The sequence below is a fragment of the Ambystoma mexicanum genome, chromosome 10, assembly GCF_040938575.1.
Source record: "Ambystoma mexicanum isolate Mex_15411 chromosome 10, UKY_AmexF1_1, whole genome shotgun sequence".
NCBI lineage: Eukaryota > Metazoa > Chordata > Amphibia > Caudata > Ambystomatidae > Ambystoma > Ambystoma mexicanum.
In genome coordinates, this window is record NC_090932.1 from 154,489,183 (window position 1) to 154,502,064 (window position 12,882).

Genomic DNA, 12,882 nt, shown 5'->3' on the forward strand with positions numbered 1-12,882 from the left:
TCTGCTACGTGAATCTCTTTAATTGCTAGCCCAGCCTGTAGAGAATGTAACGCATGCATTGAACAACAGCTGCTGAGCCTATTCTGGGGGTGTTCTGGCCATAGGCTTACAGAAATCTGTCACTTAATATTAATAAACCAGTGTTTCTTATATATGATATGCCCCATCATATACTTGGGATTTAATTATATAACATACATTAAAACAGCACTAAAAATGCAGATGCAGAATAAATTATACATAGGCCAACATCAGTAATCCAGATAATGTTTTCTTTATAAACTGTTATTTATTGAAATATGCCCACATGAATCCAATTTTAACTGTGTGAATAGGCATTTCTTTCTGATGTACAACTGCAGCATGTTTCAGAAATATGGATATCTTCAGTAGGAATATTGGTATTGTCGTTCTGGAATTATACAGGTACAACGTAGATATTCCATCTTCTGATGACTGGTATTTTTTCCTGTAAATAATTATAAACAAATTAACGGTTTACAATAGTATCAAACGGGGAACAAAATGAAAAAGTGACAAGTGACGAAAACCTACCTAATGACACTTTTGAAGCTATAATCCACAAACTCAAGATAAATTAAAACAGTCCCCTCTGTGTCATATGCTAATTATATACCAGCAGTTCTGGCATGGGTGTGGCACAGCACAATACATGAGTCAGGCCACATGGTGGTTACTTGCTGGCCGTTTGTGGGTCTCTTGCTCTTGGACGGGCCCTATATTAATACAAGCAGTGACACATATAGGTCACTGGTCGTGTGCATGTGAGTGTGCGCCCTGGCCGCTCCTGCAGAAGCCTGGCAGGGCTCTTTTCTGTATTCAAATCTTTTCTTCAGAATTCATGAGCAACAACATTGTCTGCCACACAATGCTGAAATCCTTAGAGATATTCAATTTGTTAGGTAAAAATAACATAAGCGATAAAAGCAAAGATCAATCAAATCAATCGCGGATAAGGAAGTACATGAACATGAAACTAAATGCAATTATTCAAATTCATTCAGATATGGACAGGGCTAAAGTCGAGGGTTCACGCGGGTGTACACAGTCCACCCACTTTTTTCAGTGAGTGGACGCAGTCCCCCCCCCTGAGTATTTTATAGGTTGTGTGTAAAATGAAAACATTTAACTGACTTCAGTTGCCAGGGTCGCAGGCCAGGCACTTCACCATTGCACCATATAATCTGATGAAAAGTATAATACAACTAAAACTGAAATTACATATTTTGGGACTGTATGTTCCAGGGCAAACATTGGTATTGATGCTTGGAGTTAAATAAATTCACAGCTTTTAACATTCTCAAACACAATTAGAAGAAAATATCCTCTCTTCGTTTTTGGTGTGTGTTGATTTTATGAAAGACAAATGCCATTCATTCTGTGCACTTTCTATGGTAATGGAAAGCCAATTGAATGAAGTGTGCATATGTGACCTTGATACAGGTGGGATATGCTCATTTCTGGTGACGTCACACCCAACTGCGTATGTTAAAGAGTCCCCCCACTATTATTTTTAGGACTTGACCTCTGGATATGGATAGTTTTCTTCGGGGTAGGGGGGCGGTTGAGTGAGGACTGTGAAGCCCTCAGTAACTCACATGCCTGGGCAGGCACATCTCATGGCCATTCCAGGAGACGTAGCACTCTGAATTGACTGGGGCAAGTCTAGTCCTCCTTCCAAGGTTTGACATAGCTTAGGAAATGTCTTAATTTTCCATGAAAGAGTGCTGTTCCTCTTGCACGGCATATGTCATCTTCTCGCTTATTAATAAGATCCATATATGGGACCAGCAGTCATCCTGAGAGGGAATTTTCGTTGGCTTCCATGAAGTTGCAATCACAATTTGTACCACCAGGATGCGGCAGATGTGAGCTAATGTGAAGAGAAAAATAAGAGGGGGCAAACGCCTGGGACCCAATCCACTTATCACACAAATATGGGCTGAAAGCGGCAGGTGGTTGTGCTTAGGACTCTGTGCCCCAAGACGGAATAATATAAAAATGAGTGCACACACACACTGCGCTGACTAACAAGATTATGCCATTTGATTAAAGAAATGTGTTGTGTTTAAGTGTTGCAAATGATACTCTTGATTGAAGTGAAAGACAGTCGGCACGTGTTTCGACCACAGGTCTCTGTGCAGGATCAAACAATCCTACAGAGCTGCAATTACATCATACAGGTCTCGGCCAGGCTAACAAATGTGTATTTTAGCACAAAATCAAAACCACACCCGACACAGACCCGGGACAAGGGGATGGAAAATCAAATATAAAAATGCAAATAACAGCCCATATTACACAATCAATACACATAATACAAACTATGATATTAGCAATGAGAAGATACACATAATAAATAATAAGCACAATGCACAAGGGGAGAAAAGAGGAAAAACAATAAAAACAAATCAATTGCAACAACCCAACGTTGTCATCACTCACATAGAAATATACATATTGTGCATTGTGTGCATGGGTGACATCTCAGCCAAGCTAGCATCATGATGCATCCATGATCATGCAAAAAAAATATTGACAAGAGTCAACATGTATGTAATCTCAACTGAGAGGTAATACCAATTAAGGGTGCTTTAAGCTTATACCGCCTACAAGTGTTGAATAACGACAAACCATGATTGCATGCTTTATTACTCTATTACAAGTGGTAAAGAAACCCCTCTCCCATTCTATGCATTCTGAAACTTGCCGGAAGCCAAAATGCAAATAATGAGATGAAGCCCAGTTTTAAAACGACCTTGTGTAAAAAAATAAAATTAAAAAAAAGCAATTACAGTTAGGATGATGAAATGAAAAATAACAATTGCCACCTTGATATATCTAAATGTCATGCCCCTTCGAACATAAACACACTGACTGGCATGTTAGTTAAATGAGTAACAGTTGAAACAGGACATGCCTGAATACAATAGTAAGAGACCCGAAAGTGCGCGGAATATAGACTGCAAAGGAAGCGAGTACAGTGTAGCCAGTTGCCGGTAAAGCACCATACTTGGGACACTCATAACAATGTGGAACAAGGTAAACAAAACATAAAATAGAGTAGAGCTTACCTATACAATACGAGCAGTTGGCCTCACCAAGTGATATCGGAAAAACACCTGGCACGTGTTTCCCCATTTTACATAGACGCCGCATGAAAACCACACGTGATGAGTTACGTAAACAAAATCCACCATCTTGTAACGGCAACTGAACACTGGTCAGCTAAGTCCAGTCTATTCAGTATGGGGCCATGAGTAACCCCATATATAAGGACTGAAGGGTGATGCATGTGGCAGAGCTCAGGAGGGTGGGGTTACGGCCACGTGTGGTACCCCGCATAAATAGAGATGAAGGACACATTTTTCAATTTGATGCTTTTTTACAAAACTGCCCCGGTCCCGTCCCCAAAAGTATGGAGGAAAGGGGATGGGACGTAGGAGTATAAGGTTTACATGGATATGTGTATGTGTGCGATTAGCACATAAATGCACTGGATGTCCAATAATTGCAGAGATTCCGATAGGTCTTTTTATCTGCAGAGATGACTCTGCTCTGGCACTATGCGTTTTCGGGAAATGTAATCTCCCTTCATCAGGTGTGAGACATCCTGTCTCCCCGGAATATAAAATATTTTAATCGTATTACTCACTAATGAAAAAATCTCAACTTCGGGGGTATATGGTGAAGATAATTAAACAGATCTTTTTAGGAGATGAAGTCAGAAAAAACTCCTTGAAATATAGCCATGCGGTCAAGCCATGTCCCACATGTCCCACTGTCTTTTCTTTCTTTTTTTTTCCTTATTTATTAAATTGATTTAGCTGATTTAACAACTTTTCAATTCATTTACAATTCGTTTTCAATATCACAATATTTGTAAAAAATAAGTTAATATCTTCATGGTTATACAATACAATACCAATGTTCAAGCCAGTACAAAAGTTAAAATGATCAAAAATGAACACAAAAACAAATTCATCGATTCACTTACAAACAGACACATAATTTGTGGATCACTCAGTGCAATTAATAAGATAACATTAAATGAACTTCATAAAGATGACATGTTTGTGGAACACATACAAGATTTTAGTTCTTTATGGAGACTCTGTTTCAACATTCAAAACCAAGGCTGTGAGAAAATGTTCAGTTGCAATTCTAAATGCTGATTATGGGGGTAGCCACTAACAACTGCCATCTAAATTTAGCATCCAATACTCCCAGATACAGATAATACTTTCCAAATCCAAAATGTCTTTGTCTTTCCGAGACTAAGGCAGGACAATATATAATCAAGTGTTCCAAAGTTTCTTTTCTGATTGGATTACTTAAAAATTCTCAAACATTTTTGTCTGGCTGAATTCATTTTTGTTCGGCCAATAAGTCACGAGTTGGCCACAAATTTAACGTAAATCGCAGAATTGCTGTTCTTATTGCCAGAGAGGGTGATTTGCATAAGTATGATTCCATCACTCAACATCCCTTTTCTTCAAAAGGATTCTTAGCAAAGTGTTTGTATGTTAAACAGAGTCTTCTGGTTTCTATCCAATTCGCCAAATATATTTTCAACTTGGCCCTATCTGGATCAGAGACCAGGATTTACCTCCTCATTGGCTAATATTCTTCTGATGATCCTAGACCAACAATTGGGAAACTTATGATTGGATGAAAACACATACTTGGACAGACTCCCCAACAATGTCGGAGAGAACAAGGAGATTAGACATTTTCGGAGCATAGCGCAAAGTCGCCAGTGGTATAGTGCGTTTAGAGAGATCAAACCCAATTCATAACTTAACCACGCCACTAGGATGCACTTTGGAAGATGTAGTATCTGTTTCCAGTATTTGCCCTCAGGTTTATCAAAAAATGCATCTGGTAAAATGGCACCAGAATCCATACCATATAATAGTACAGGGGTAACCTTCTGATTATAGTATGTCAGTGCCGGGCTTAAAAAAAACTTGCCATATTTGTTCAAGATGATTTTTGTCTGTGATATGACTGTTAGTTTTCGTTCGAGGTTCACCAGGTGAGTTCCATCTAGAACTCTGTCGTCCAATATCATCCCCAAGTATATATGGCTAGGCACTGTTTCAAGCTCAACCTTGTTAATAGTCCATTTCATCTTACTACAGTTACGTTTCCTGGAACTACATACTAAGATTTTGGTCTTTTTGATGTTGATTGTGAGTTGATATTTCTCTATATAATCTGCCAATGCGTTCAGAAGATTCTGGAGACCCATTCGTGTCTTTGAGATAAGCACCAAATCATCTGCATAAAATAATGCTTTAATTGGTATATCTTTTAATTTAGGTGAATCGGACACAATATCTCTAAATGCATCCTTCACATCGTGTATAAAGAAGTTAAATAGGGCTGAAGGGAAGGATGCATCCCTGCTTCAGCCCCCTTGACGTGCGAATGGAAGTCGAGAGCAACCCCTCTGAAGTCAGTCTTATTTGTACTGTTGCGTTCGAATGGAAAGCAAGAATTATATCACTCACAATAGATGGACAGCTAGCATTCTCGAGCTTTGCCATTAGTAATACTCGAGAGACTGAATCGAATGCTGAGTGAAAATCAATAAAGGAGAGATAGATGGGCTGACCTGTGGCCTGTGCCTTGATTGCATGAAGGCAAAGTAAGTTTATTCCTGTGCCCAAATCTGAAACAAATCCAGTCTGATTTGGATCTCGCTTTAGCTGCACCTTAGTCCATGTATTAAAATCACGCAATACAATAGGGGCAAAGATTTTGCTGGGGGCGTCCAAAAAGGCTATTGGCCTATAATTATGCGGGGAGGATCGATCGCCCTTTTTAAAGACAGGGACTATTAGTGATTTAAACCACAAACTTGGGAAGGAGCGTTTACAGAGTCTGTCTTGAAAGATGTTATACAGAATGGTAGTTTTTAGGAATAGAAAAATAGAACTTAAAAGGACAGGTCAAAGATGAAACATTTTAACAATCAACATTTTTTTTAAAATTATTTAGGGCATTCATAAAGCAAGTATTAAATCATTAAACATCAGTTCCAAACATATGTCATCAAGAAGAAGTTTTGTGACATATAGCCATTCAATGGCTAACCTTCAATTGGAGCGTAGAAAAAAGGCAGGAAATGATAAATCGTTAATTGCAGTCATTACTATCTTTACAATTGATGTTGATATTATGGCTCTGTCGTTATACTGATGAATTGATCAGATGTTTATCTGATCAGATCTAAGGACTCGAAAAGTTTATACAGACTTGTAATCGTCATATTGACTGCTGATAACGTGATGTTTAACATCGTCTTCTGACTTGCATAATATGGTGGCGAACACTTTTGTGGAGAACATGCTTGTGGTGACATACGTCTTTGTGGCGTTGGTTGTGCATAAGAGACCGATGGCTCGGACAAATCCATTGAGCATCGATCATAAAAGTTTGGGGAAGATGTCTTGTTCGAGTCAAGGGTCTCCTCGCACACACTTGCATGTATAGATATGTCAGAGATCGCATGAATTACATTTGTGTGTTCTATTGTTAATTCAGGCACCTTTGTGTCCAACATTGGCACTTGCAATGGTCGGGGAATCGTACTAAGTAGTGTTTGATCTGATATCACTTGTGGCATTGGGGTACCTTCAAGTGCCACAGTTACGGGGGCAGAAGCCCGCACAGGAGTAATTGTTGGACTTAGGTCTAGGACCGTGTTATGTGTTGACTGTTCTGCATTGTCGTTCGGTGAGGGCGAAGCAGCAAAACATTTCGGATGTCTGGTTTCGCAACCTGTCGCTTAGTTGCCGTCACCAGAGTCAAAACAATTGACTTCTGAGACGTTACTCGTCGTTGTCGATTACAGCGCTCACTCGACGCCATACTTTGCAGTTTGTTCAAATGTATGGGCATGTCAGACCTCATTGAGTAACAACGACTCGACATGCAACAATATTTTTGTTTAATTATATGTTCTTTTCGATTTCACAACTAGAGAAATTATACAAGGGTTTAATTTGTGGAAAACACAAGCATCTAAAAAACGGATATTACTAGTGGAGCACACAGTTCCATTAATCTACCTGGAATATGACGTGCTGCACAAAGGATACACTTTTAGAGGAATTAATATTTCTGCCGCACTCCCGCCAACACTGCCAAAGACAGCCACAGACAGCCCTTGAAAACAGGGCTTCCACAAACAGCACGTGCGCAAATGCACATGCGCTGTGGTTCTTGAGGAATTCTGGGTAGGGTGGGTGGGGTCCTGGGCACTTCAACATTTTTCGTCGAAATTTTCAATACATTTCTCAAAGTGTCAACCGGTGTGCTGGCTGCGGCAATCAGTGTATCTTCTACTCCGAGATAAGCATGCAGCAATGTTGGCAAACCTTGGGAGGTTGAGTACAATGGAGAAGCAAACATGAACCAGGCAAGAACAAGTGGGACTGCTGAAGGTAGGATGAACCAACTGTCTTGCAGCCAAATTCTCAAATTCTTGGATTCTTCTTTAGTGTCTTGGGCTATTCAGTAAACCACTCTCATAATTCAGTGTTATATCTATTCTATAGATAGCTTTTCCCTATGGCATCACTGTCTTCGCAGGACACTTGAAATTCAAAATATGGAGGTAAAAGAATGAGACCCAGGATATTCGATAGTGCTATAGTCAATGAAAGAAGTTAATCAAAGTGGCCCAAATGTCAATGTAATGGACTTACTTTACATAGCATTATTTGTAAAGCGCACGTTCACCCCCAAAGGGGCTTCTTGGCAGATATTTATTGTTACAAGCACTAGGCAATTTGGCCGGCTCTCGACCAATTTGAGATCCGGCAGTAGAACTCTGCCGGGTCTCGGGATCTGGCTTGCCTCTGCCTCAGCCCAGGCAAAGATCCGACACAACGCCGTGTGTAAGATATTTCTGTGCAACCCCGTCTGGGTGGCAGGTGCGAACCAAAAAAACTTTTCTCAATGTCTCTTGGTTCAGTAAACCGAGGGACAGGGGAAAATGTTTGCTGCTGTGCATAGAATTATGCCTCCCTGGGCCACACACAATACAAGAACAGTAGGGCGCTCAGTTGCTGAGTGTTCGTGTCAATTGAGCCCCCTGCTGGTCTTGTATTGTGTGTGGCCAGTCACGCCTCTCTTGACCGATAGCAAATAAAGGGCGCATTGCTTCCAACTCACTTTGATGGAAAATTAGGTATAAGTATGCTACTTAAGTTTGGATAACATGAGCTTGTAGGCATAGCACCTATTATTTGCTGCAGCGTGAGGGGTGGGAGGTTGACAGAACTCATGGCGCTATCTTCAGCCCTGTTTACAAAAGGTGCAGGACTCCCATGAGCTATCTTAGCGCAGTTGCAGCCTGTGAGTTGCAGGTTAACACCGAGTATGAACTCCTTGGCTCCACTGCAGCAATTTTACTGTGATTGATACCGTTACCAGCGTTGACACTTTCCCACACAAAATCGTAATCAAAGCACATGTCTAATATTTGGATATTTAGTTTTCCAAGGAATATTGCACTATAGATTGCTGGGTTTAAAAGGTGAACACCTTTTATATTTTGGCAGCGTAGTTATTGGGAAGAAAGCGGCATGAAAATAATTGCACCATTGTTAAACTAATATTTTGAAATTTCCTTTGAGCATAGTTCATCGGCCAGCGCCACCCCGTGAGCTCGACCTCCTCAGAACCTTGCCTCCAAATTCCACCCTGAGCCCTTGTGTGATCCACCTTCACATTTTTTCCATTTCCACCACCACTGATTGTTACCCAACTTAACGATACTCATTTTATCGACATCAGAAGAATGAAGGGCTGAGTGGACCTGCCGGGTTTTAAACCTGTGACCATGAGTTCAAACACAAGGCCCTGTAGTGGATGCATTAGTCCACTGAGCCACAGAGGCAGATCATTTGAATGTGGTTCTCAATTTAGAAGCACGTGGTGGTAGCGGTGGGCAAACACGCAGCTCAGCCTTCAAAAATTCGAATATGGTCAGGAATCCTGCATCATCTTGTCTGAATATCGTGTGGAAAGCAAATCTTTTCCAAGTAAATGCCACTCGACAATCTAAATGTGCTTAACTCACCCACACGTAACAAAATGAAGTGTAGAACCAGACGTGCGAAGGGAAGCAGCTCCGTGAGCAACCGCCCATCCCCACACCAGCTCAACATTAAGGGGGTAATTAATAGAATTTGGCGCACAAGTGGCGCACGCGGCTGGCGCATAGTGTGCGCGTGCGAATCTCTGCGCCAGCCGCGTGCGCTAAAATCCATTTCCACGCACACCCTATTCATGGATTTTAGCTACCAAAACCAGCCGTGGCGCACAGTGGTGCAGCGACCCTGCAGCAGCGCCAGTTACGCCCCCAAGAATGCCCCTCGCGCAGGGAAAAGCCATAAAAATCCCCAATCCAGCGCAACAGCCCTGCGCGAACCCTGTACCAGCACGGCAAGCGGGGAATGTGTATTACTGGGGTTCGCGGGAAGTTTTACACGCGATTGGCCCTGTGCGAGTGGGGTACGTGTATTTCGGGTGTGCGCGGGAAGTTTCACACGCGATTGGCCTGTGCGAGTGGGGTATGTATATTACTGGGGTTTGCAGGAAGTTTCACACGTGAAAGGGCCTGTGCGAGTGGGGTACGTGTATTACTGCGGTTCGCGGGAAGTTTCACATGCGACTGGCCCTGTGCGAGTGGGATATGTGTATTGTTGGGGTTCACGGGAAGTTTCACACGCGATTGGCCCTGTGCGAGTGGGGTACGTGTATTACTGGGGTTCGCGGGAAGTTGCAAACGCGAAAGGGCCTGTGCGAGTGGGGTACGTGTATTATTGGCCCTGTGCAAGTGGAGTACGTGTATTTCGGGGGTGCGTGGGAAGTTCCACACGCGATTGGCCTGTGCGAGTGGGGTACGTGTATTACTGGGGTTCGCGGGAAGTTCCACACACGATTGGCCCTGTGCGAGTGGGGTACGTGTATTACTGGGGTTCGCGTGAAGTCTCACACGCGATATGAGCAGGGTACGTGTATTTCGGGGGTGCGCGGGGAGTCCTACATGTGAATTGGCAGTGTGGGTCCTCCCAGGAGTTCCCTCTACACCCTCCATGGCCCCTGCAGGCAGCCAACACCACAAGGGACTACCCTGCACCCCTGGTCATGTCCCGCAGGCAGCCCATCCACCATGGGCATGCCCCCCAGCCAAACCACATGTCAGCTTGCACTACTGATCACCAACTCATGTCCCCCTGCACCTCCAGCCCCCAGCAGTGCGGGGCACCTGCCAGCAGGCCCCCACTCATGTCCCCCTGCACCCCCACTCCCCAGCAGTGCAGGGCACCTGCCAGCAGGCCCCCACTCATGTCCGCCTGCACCCCCACCCCCCAGCAGTGAAGGGCTCCTGCCAGCAGGCCCCCACTCATGTCCGCCTGCACCCACCCCCCAGCAGTGCAGGGCACCTGCCAGCAGGCCCCCACTCATGTCCCACTCATGTCCGCCTGCACCCCCACCCCCCAGCAGTGAAGGGCTCCTGCCAGCAGGCCCCCACTCATGTCCCCCTGCACCTCCAGCCCCCAGCAGCGCGGGGCACCTGCCAGCAGGCCCCCACTCATGTCCGCCTGCATCCCCACCCCCCAGCAGTGAAGGGCTCCTGCCAGCAGGCCCCCACTCATGTCCGCCTGCACCCACCCCCCAGCAGTGCAGGGCACCTGCCAGCAGGCCCCCACTCATGTCCCACTCATGTCCGCCTGCACCCCCACCCCCCAGCAGTGAAGGGCTCCTGCCAGCAGGCCCCCACTCATGTCCCCCTGCACCCCCACGCCCCAGCAGTGCGGGACACCTGCCAGCAGGCCCCCACTAATGTCCGCCTGCACCCCCACCCCCCACCAGTGCAGGGCACCTTCCAGCAGGCCCCCACTCATGTCCCCCTGTATCCCCACCCCCCAGCAGTGCAGGGCAACTGCCAGCAGGCCCCCACTCATGTCCCCCTGCCCCCACGTCATGGCGATCCTCAATCATGGCCCTTATGGCCAGCCTCCCCAGCCCAATGACCCAAACAAGTATTGCATCCACCCACATAGAAAAGGCAATTACATGATACAACCCCAAAGGCAAGTATGTAAATGAACACATGTCTGTCACACACACACAATGGGTGCAAGTGAATGTGAAAACCCATATCATGACATGCATGAAACCAATGAGATAATACCACACATCGAAGTATGAAGAAAAAAATGTATTAAACACAACATGAATGTAATTTTAAAAAAACACACAACAATGGGAATAATTAAAGAAATGCTGCATGTCCGTAAAAGAATAAAAAACAAGAAATCATAATCCAAAGAAATCCAAAAGAAATGGTGTCCAAAGTCACAGTCCAACAAAGCAAATCCAAGGGAGAAAAGAAAGTGAAATCCATTGCTCCATGGTGAAAATAAAAAAATGTGAATAATCCAATGGTGAACTATGTACAAATGAACAATCCAGGGTCCATGAGCCCAACTGATGAAATGAAACCTAACAAAAATACTACCTAATAAAAAACTATATACAAAAACGTGGTGCATTGTCCAAGTGCAACCAAAATAAAAAAGAAAAGGAAAGGAAACCTAACACTATCTAACTATATACAGTGGCGGCGGGCAAGTCCTGCGGCTCACTCTGTGGTGTCCCGAGGTCTCGCAGGGAGGCCCTCGTGGCCTGTTCCAACTCCCTGCGAATCGCCTCGAGGCACTATGTGCGCCTCAACGCCCGACGCATGGAGAACTCCGCCCTGACCATGGTGAGCCGCGCCTCTTCCCCCTGCCAACGCTCCGCATCTATGCGCTGGCCCAACCGCAGCCACACGGAAGACACATCCATTCCAGGGTCCTCCTGCCCTCTGGCCGATGCCTGACCCCCTGATGTCGATGGCCCCGAGCCATCATTGCTCCTACCTAGAGCCTGCTCCTGCTGCTGCTGCTGTCCATGTGCCCTGTCCGATGATGCCTGCACATCCTCCATCAGCTGGTCTCCAGTTGTGGTGTCCACCCCTGCTGGACCGCCGACTCCCGACTGTGGCAGGGATGGGATCTCCACCAAGCTGGCTGTGTTGGTCAGGCCAGGTCCACAGGGGGCCCCGGTGGAATCTGGGCCGGAAGACGGCAGGGAGAAGGACTGGCGCATAGTCTCCACAGAGGAGGAGAGGTCCGCCAGAGTGCGCGTCTTATGTAGGAACCCACCAACCAGGGCCCCTCCCAACAGTGCCACGTCGCGACGCTGCTCTTCGTGATGGCATGCGTTCTCTGCCCAGGAAGAACGCACGTCATCACGAATGTCGCGCATGCGCAACGCGACACCAATCAGGACGGAGCCCATACGTTCATGGGACCCCTCGTCTGCAGGTAGTGGAGAGGCAGATGACATGGCACTCTCCTCTACCTGCGGACGGGCCTGGGACGGGGCCTCCCTGCTGGTGCATGGTGGTGCAGTCACAGGGTCAAGGACAGGGACATGCACAGGCCCCTCTGCGGTGACCTGTGCTGCCTCCTGACCCTGGCCCTGGACTGCACCACTTGCACCAGTGGTACTACCCCCACCAGGCCCCATGTGCGGCTCAGTAGCGGGCTCCTCCTCCTCTGTGGAGACCACCAACCTGGATGTCTCCGTACCGTCTTCCGCCATTGCAAGCCCCTGCGGGGGCTCACCCGGCCCTTCCGCCACAGCCGTAGTGGCAGACGCGGCACCAGCCCCCTCGCTCCCGGATGATGGCAAGTCCTGGGAGGGTGGCTGGGCCTTGCGTCGCCGCCCAGTGGAGGCATCCCCGCCGCTTGGCTCCACAGCGCCGTCTCCGCCCTCTTCTTCACTTGA

The 12,882-nt window shown here is 45.9% G+C and overlaps 1 protein-coding gene across 1 annotated transcript in view; it reads right to left on the reverse strand.

Annotated features, from left to right (window-relative positions):
* Positions 1 to 269: 269 nt before the first annotated feature.
* Positions 270 to 12,882, reverse strand: part of LOC138491245 (disintegrin and metalloproteinase domain-containing protein 9-like) — a 2,911,326-nt gene continuing 2,898,713 nt past the window's right edge. Inside the window, exon 21 of the mRNA XM_069617655.1 lies at positions 270 to 469. The gene's annotated coding sequence lies outside the window, so the exon portion shown is untranslated. The remainder of the gene's footprint in view (positions 470 to 12,882) is intronic.